Raw genomic sequence first — 7020 nt, 5'->3', positions numbered from 1 at the left:
GAATAAACATTTTGCTGTAAATAAAGAGTATAAATTTCCAATTATTGCCTGATAGCCAGCTAGCAGCTTTTAAAAATATGTACAGCCAACTAACAGGGTTCTAAAACATACACGTTTGCACTAAAAGATCCCTGCTAAAAATCAACTTTTTAAAGTTGATTTTTACTACTTACTAAAGTAGGACTTTAATGATACTAGAAATCTTTTAAAAAGTGGATACAATAGGGCTACAACAATAACATTACTATTAATAAAAGTTACAGAAGAGATTATTAGTGTACTTTTCCCCCAAAACACTATCAAACTTTGTTGAAATTGTGCAACCCCAAATTACTTTCCCTCTTACTGAATTTCATTATCTTTCACATATCTCTAAAGTTTTTAATTCAGCAGAGAATTAAACTTAAAATCTGTTCTGTAAGAATTCAAAGTATTTAAATGTGTAGCTTCACATTATACTACCATGTTTTGCCCTTCTTGTTTTCCAAATACACAAAAACAATATATGTTTTTCTCAAAAATGAAATAAGTTGTCCATTAAAAAAATAAAGCCTACAAAAAAGTCCCACAGCTAAAAAATGTTATTCGTATGGCACAAAGTGATCTCCTACTAGTCCAAAGTCCAAAACATTTAAATGAAGTCCATATATATGTCTTGCTTTCTTTTCAATGGAATATTACATTTATCGAGGTGAAATCACATTATTTTTAGTTCTTGAGTCAACAAGTGTACAGAAATGTATTTTTATACAGTTATTAAACATAGGAGACCAAATAGAGTGTGCCAAAGAGAGAGCATTCAGTCAGATTTTGCAGAGTGATCAGGAAGAAAATTAGAAGAAGGGATTTCCTTGGTTGGTTTCCATAGCTTGATAGAGCAAAAGCAAAAAAAAAAAAAACAAAAAAAAAACTGCCACAAAAACAAGCAGCAAAATTTTTATCGTCATGGGAATGACAGGTCCCTTTTTCTCTTTTCTGACTTGACATCTGCCAAGGGAATATACTTAGGGACATATTTGGATGAAAAAGATTCTTCCATCCCGAAACCACTGAGTTCTAATGGCTGGCCTGCAGCCCCTTTGATTGGCCTGCGACAACCAGCACTAATTCCTGTTGGTGTAGATGCTTCAAAGGGAAAACTTTCCTTAAGAATATCCCTTTCTACTCTTCTTTCCTTTGCTTTTTCTCCCACTTTAGTTCTCAGCAACGGTTTCTTTGGTGTTCTTCTGGGTATGTCTGAGAATTCAGTGATTGGCAGAATAGGAGCTGCATGATTTAAATTTCCAGTCACCCTTTGGCAACTGAGGTTTCGCTGCTTGAAGCCATTATAGTTTCAGCTGTGGGAGTACTCTTTGAAATTACTGCACCATCTATAAGAAAATGTTCTGAAGTTCCCACCCTTTTTCTTGCAGTTCTTCTCCACCCTCCTGTAGATTCCCTCGTTAATGCCTGCAGAGGTCTGCCTTTTGAAGAGTCACTTGTCCATTCAGTCTCAGTTATTCCAGCTTGAGAATAGCTCTGATTGTGTTCAAATCTTTGCTTGAGTATTACTGGGGTCTTTGCTCTGTTCTTTAATGGTTCTCTCTTCTCAAACTTGAGCTCTACTTTAGAGTCTTTGTTGTCACTGTATCTGTCAGAGTTGTTACTCCCATTCTGCCTTGTATTTTCCGCCGAAGAAGAAATTGTTGGCAGAGGTTAGATGATCTTGATTCTGTTCCTTGTTCCCTCAGTTTCAGCAGCTTTTTCTCATATAGCTTCCTGGTTGTTCCTACAATAGAGCCAGGATTCACTCCATATTTCACAAGTTGATCCAGAAGATCTTCATTAGTGAGTGCTGTTACATCTGGACCATCTTTATCTTCTAGTCTGGGTTTATCAGCTTTCTTTGTGGCTTTTCTTCAACTTCTCTTTCGTCAGCACAGAGGGGTCTTCCAGGAACCCTGGCATCTCTGTGGTGAATCCCTTTCCCTGCAGCCTTCACACCCACCATTCACGCAGCGCCCTCTCCCCTTGCTGGGGGGCTGCCTACCCCTTCCGAGCCTCCTGGGGCATCGCGGAGCAAAGCAAAGACTTGCAGACACAAAGCAAAGCAAAAACCGGACACAAAAGCCCTCGGAACAGAACTATGAACCAAGGGAGGCCAAGATAGAGCCCGGCAGCAGCCCCAGCCTACCTATTCATTTACTTTTTGTCCCGCTTTTTTCTACTTATCTGTCCATACATGGGATAGAGGGAGCATGAGCCGCAAGATTTTCATAATCACACGGGCATACCATATAAGCTGTAGAATTATGCCATTGTCTTCAAGAATCAAGGATACTGGGTTGCAGTTCAACAGTTTCAGGTATTTCCTTCTAGCTATTCTGGTACACTAAAAACTAAAAGGGATATCTATAAAATGCATAAGAATAACCTCCAAAATGACCTCTCAACTCCATTTGAAATCTCTCAGCCACTGAAACTTTATTTTATTCCATTTCTCTTCCCCTTTTTGGTCAAGAAGTCTTTCTCAATCCCATGATGCTGAGTTCAGGGTCATCTCTGGGAGTCATATCTCACGTTGCCAGGGAGATTTACGCCCCTGAGAGTCACAATGTAGTATTTTGGGGACACAATTCAACCCATAACTGTTGTGTTGGGTGATTTTTAGAGTATGCAAGCCCTTCTAAGCCTCCCACCCTTATTCCTCAAAAGTAGCAACCGAAAGAAGAGGAAAGAGGCAAGACAGTCCTTTCCCTTCTCAGAGCCAACACTATGGTTCCTTATCATCCGATTGAGGCTAAGTTATAGGTGTAGCCCATCTATTCTCATATATTAGAATTGGAATCACCATGGTTGCTGAAAATGATTAGAGAAAGAAATTCTATTGTTCTCAGATTTCATGTAAGGGGAACTCATGGTTGGGGATGGAAAACTCTAAATATCTGACTGCATTAAGCCATGAAACTATTGCAATGTATGTTATTAAAGTTGGAAGAAACCTTAGAAGTTTTCTAGTTTAACCTTTCCATTTTTCATCTTTGGTAGGGATATTTAAAAGGCACAATTGGCTCAACTCTTTTCTAATTTATCCTGACAGTCATAACAGTCAAACCGATTGCATGTAGAATTAGACATGGAGAAAATTTCAAGTGGAGTATTAACCTCTTGATACATTATTTTAAATATCAGTCATAAAAGAGCCAAAGTTTAGAAGCCCAGCTTATGGCTTATGTCATCCTGCATATTTTAAATGCACCATAGCTGAAATTTAAATGCCAAATTGTCTGTGTATCACATACTGCCAAACATGCCTTAAATAGACAAGAAGTATGCTATTTTTAACCTGCAGCACTCCATGAAAAACCTCATTTTCTTAAGTGTAAACTGTGGAGGTGGGATGAAAGAGTGTTTCACTTGATTTATAAGCTTTAAAATATTAAAAACAAAACATCCAAAACAAAGACCTGGCTTCCAATCTTTGATAAGTATTTATTTATTCGACTGCAGGAACTGTCTCTTAGCATTAACTGCCTCTTTCTAAGGGTTTAGACCACTTTTTCAAAATGTTCTCAAAAATTGTCTGCCAAGTAGTGTGAATAGTTCACAAGGTGGGGAAATTGACCAAGATGAATTTCTAAAAACTGCCCATGCAGTTTTTCTGAAGAAAAACGGAGAGAAACCTTAGGAGGCTGTAAATATGAGGCCAAATAGGGCTTTCAGGAAACAGAAATCCTGCCAGGCTTCTAGGTCGCTTGTGCGCCTCCATATTTCCCTCTGGCAGATTGAATGTGTAAGGATTTTATTAGGGAAATGCGTGTGAATGGAAATTGAGAGGTAGCCAAATAAGACGGTGATGAGTATCGTCAAACCAGGAGGGTAGTCTGACTGAGAGGAGAGGGCCAGAGAAGGTTGGGTGGAAGCGCCCAGACTACCAGTGCAGTCTGAGGATGGTTCCTCATAGTCTTTGAGGAGTCCTTGAGCCAAAGTTGGACTATTAGGAAGCCCCATGTTGCCCAGGAACCAGGAATGAGTCTGCTTTAGTATCCCTGCTGCACTCAATCATTGGCGGGCAGCTGCATGTGGGAGGTGTGGCCTTGGGGCAAAAGCTGAGATGGATTTCACAGAACAACAGCTGGAGCCCTATATCAACTTCACTCCCCGTAATAGGAGGCCTGCAGTGTGCGTTTTCATGGCTGCTTCTCTGAAATAGGCACTTTTCGTCTGCAGGCTCCCCATCTTCTCTCCACCTCATCTCTTTTCCCTTCTTGGGTGGTGCTTCTTCCCTACCTCTCTTAGACATTTAGTGCCTTTGAAATACCTTCTATTCCTGAAAAATGGTTTGCTCCTAAAAAGATAACTGATATTCACTATAGGGCTGACTTCCATGTTCTTCAAATATGTTGCTTCTGTATTCTTCAAAATAGTTTAAAAAATGATTTGTACATTCAAAAATTTCTGTGTGGACATCTGAAAGTTTTCTTTCCCATAATGCCTCTGTAGACCACAGTGATAATCCCCTTTTCTCAGATTCTATTCTGAGGCAAATTTTCATTGCTGACTATATTATATCAGAGATCCAGGGAGGCTCCAGATTGCAGGGCAGGAGAGGATCAAGCAGTGGATTCAAGATGAAGTGGGGGGACACCACCATCTTCTTTTACCCCTGTACCCCTCATTTCTCATAGAAAAACCCAATGAGAGACAGTATCATGGAGGAAGCTAAGGCTTACTTTAAAAGGATCTGGGGTGCTGGCAAGGCAGGTGCTACCTAGCCGTCACTCAACTGTCTGGGCACGTAATGGCACAATAAAGGCTTGTTGAATATTCATCAATTAATACACAGCTGAATCCACTGCTGTCAGGTGATACTCTCTGTCAATACTTGAACTCTACTGGTATCTCAAGAAGTTTATTTGCTGTTGCAGACCGGCTATATGCCATCAATCTTAGGCTTATTTTTTTCCCCCAGGCAGAGACTGCTGCTGCACTTTGTACTAGTGGATATTTCTTGTCTGTCCTCAACTGTGACCCAGAAAAAAGTGAATTGTTTCTAATGTGCTCAAAGCATTCCTCATTTCCTCAAGGTGAGAGTCCACTCACAACTTCCTAGTTGAATACTGCATACATTACTGACCATAGTGGAAATCTGAAATTTGTGGCAAATTGTGGACTTAACACAGGGAAAACTCTTATGCAGAGAAGATATACCATTTCTTCTCAGAAACCCTTATTCAAATATTGAAGTTGTTTCTTGTGGTTCTCCTTTATTGCCTGTGGTTTATATAGAAAAAATTCAAGTTATTTTGCTTTCATATATGGCTCAAGGACATCTTGGCATTTTCTTCTATTTTTGACTAATACAGCATATTGCTGTTACTAAGTTTGCACACTATGCTTTTGTTTGCGAAAATGATCTGATTTTTCAATAGAGTAGGATTCAGTGCCACTAATATACTTTAAAATCACATTTTAAAATTGCCTGCCCCCTACACTTAGACATTTAGTTGTTTTTCCAACATGCAATTTTTATGGGTGAGATTTCCATTTAACACCACAATTTAGATTAAATTACTTTTTTAAAATCACATTGCTTCCATAGTCGACTTAGTTTTCTAATTCCCATATGCTCCACTATTGCTGAAGAAACTTCATCTATATAATGTGACTGAAGAGGCAGCCTTCATTCACAACACAGCACAATCTGTTAAAGAGGTAAATATTACCCATTTCTATTATTAGAGCTGAAATGGAATTTTCCTCTGCTGCATTTTCAAGATGTGACATAATTAGATAGCAGGCATGGAAAAGTCAGAAATAGTGGAGGCTAACAGTTGTCATCAGTACCAGGGAGGCTTGAATTCAGTCTGCTTTGCCTGGCTCCTGATTCCACATTCACACAATGCCCCCAGGCCATCTCATTCTCTGTTTGAATTATAGGGTGCTATGTGAGCTTTGCAGGTACTGGGGTAAGGAAGCGGGAAGCTGGGTTTCCAATTCTATATTGGTTTGCAGACTGAACGGGAACAGGGAAATTCTAGCTTGATGTTTCAATTATTTTCAACCTCTCACAGACACACCTTCCCAGCTCTGAGAAGTAGTTGAGTAGTTTTCACCCTTCTAGAGAGGCATCCGACCTCTCTTTTCTTGACTACAATCCAAAATTGTTAAAAAACAACCACTACCACCACCAAAAACAATAAAACAACAGAAAACCCCTTAAAACAACAGAAGTGCCATAGAAACTAGTCCTTTTTGCAGAAGTACTATAGAAATTGGTGCAGTATGCAATTTCTGGCAGAAATGAAGGAGGGGTGGAGAAAGGGAAATGTGTGTGTGTCTCTCTGTGCGTATGTATTATAAAAGTGATCGAGGAAGGAACAGGGCTAACTGGAGAAAAATATTAAAGATTTTTTTTTTTTTTTACAAAAGATATCTTAAAGAGCGTTATGGTTAAAATCAGATTCATTTTGGGCTTATCAGTTCATTAAAGGAAAACTTTTACATCTTCAAGAGGGCTATTAACATTGTAGCATATCTGTTAATGCCTTCGTTCTATATGCCTGTGGAGTTCAACTCAGCTTTCCCTACACTCGAATTGTGCATTAATCACTAGGTAATGCAAAGTCCAGCTTGTCTCATTGTTTAAATAGTTTACTATTTTATTATAGACTATAGTATGTTGAGGATCCCAGACAAAGTTAACACAATAGCATGGCCACTTGATTTGTTTTAATAAAAATTGGATTCAATTTGCTGGTTTTACTAGAGTGTCTGATTTGCAACTCCCCATCAAATCTTCCTTTGACTCACGGGTTTTGGAATTAGAAGAGTTGCAAACTTCTTGTCTTCCATGTAAGACATATGTGGGTAGTGAAAAGAGGACTGAATGGAGTATCAGGAGTCACACCTTCTGATACCAGCTTTGCCAATAATGAGTCTTTTGACCTCAGGCAAATTATTAAACCCCTCTGGAACCTGTTTCCTCATGTAAAATTATAGGGGATGGACTTCTTGATCTTTCTTTATGATTCAGGCATA

The 7020-nt window shown here is 39.1% G+C and overlaps 1 pseudogene; it reads right to left on the bottom strand.

Annotated features, from left to right (window-relative positions):
* Positions 1-833: 833 nt before the first annotated feature.
* Positions 834-2052, bottom strand: LOC119540583 (annotated as a pseudogene).
* Positions 2053-7020: the final 4968 nt, after the last annotated feature.

Source organism: Choloepus didactylus, chromosome 7 (genome assembly GCF_015220235.1).
Source record: "Choloepus didactylus isolate mChoDid1 chromosome 7, mChoDid1.pri, whole genome shotgun sequence".
In the NCBI taxonomy this organism is placed as follows: Eukaryota; Metazoa; Chordata; class Mammalia; order Pilosa; family Megalonychidae; genus Choloepus; species Choloepus didactylus.
This window is presented reverse-complemented; position numbering and strand designations above follow the sequence as displayed.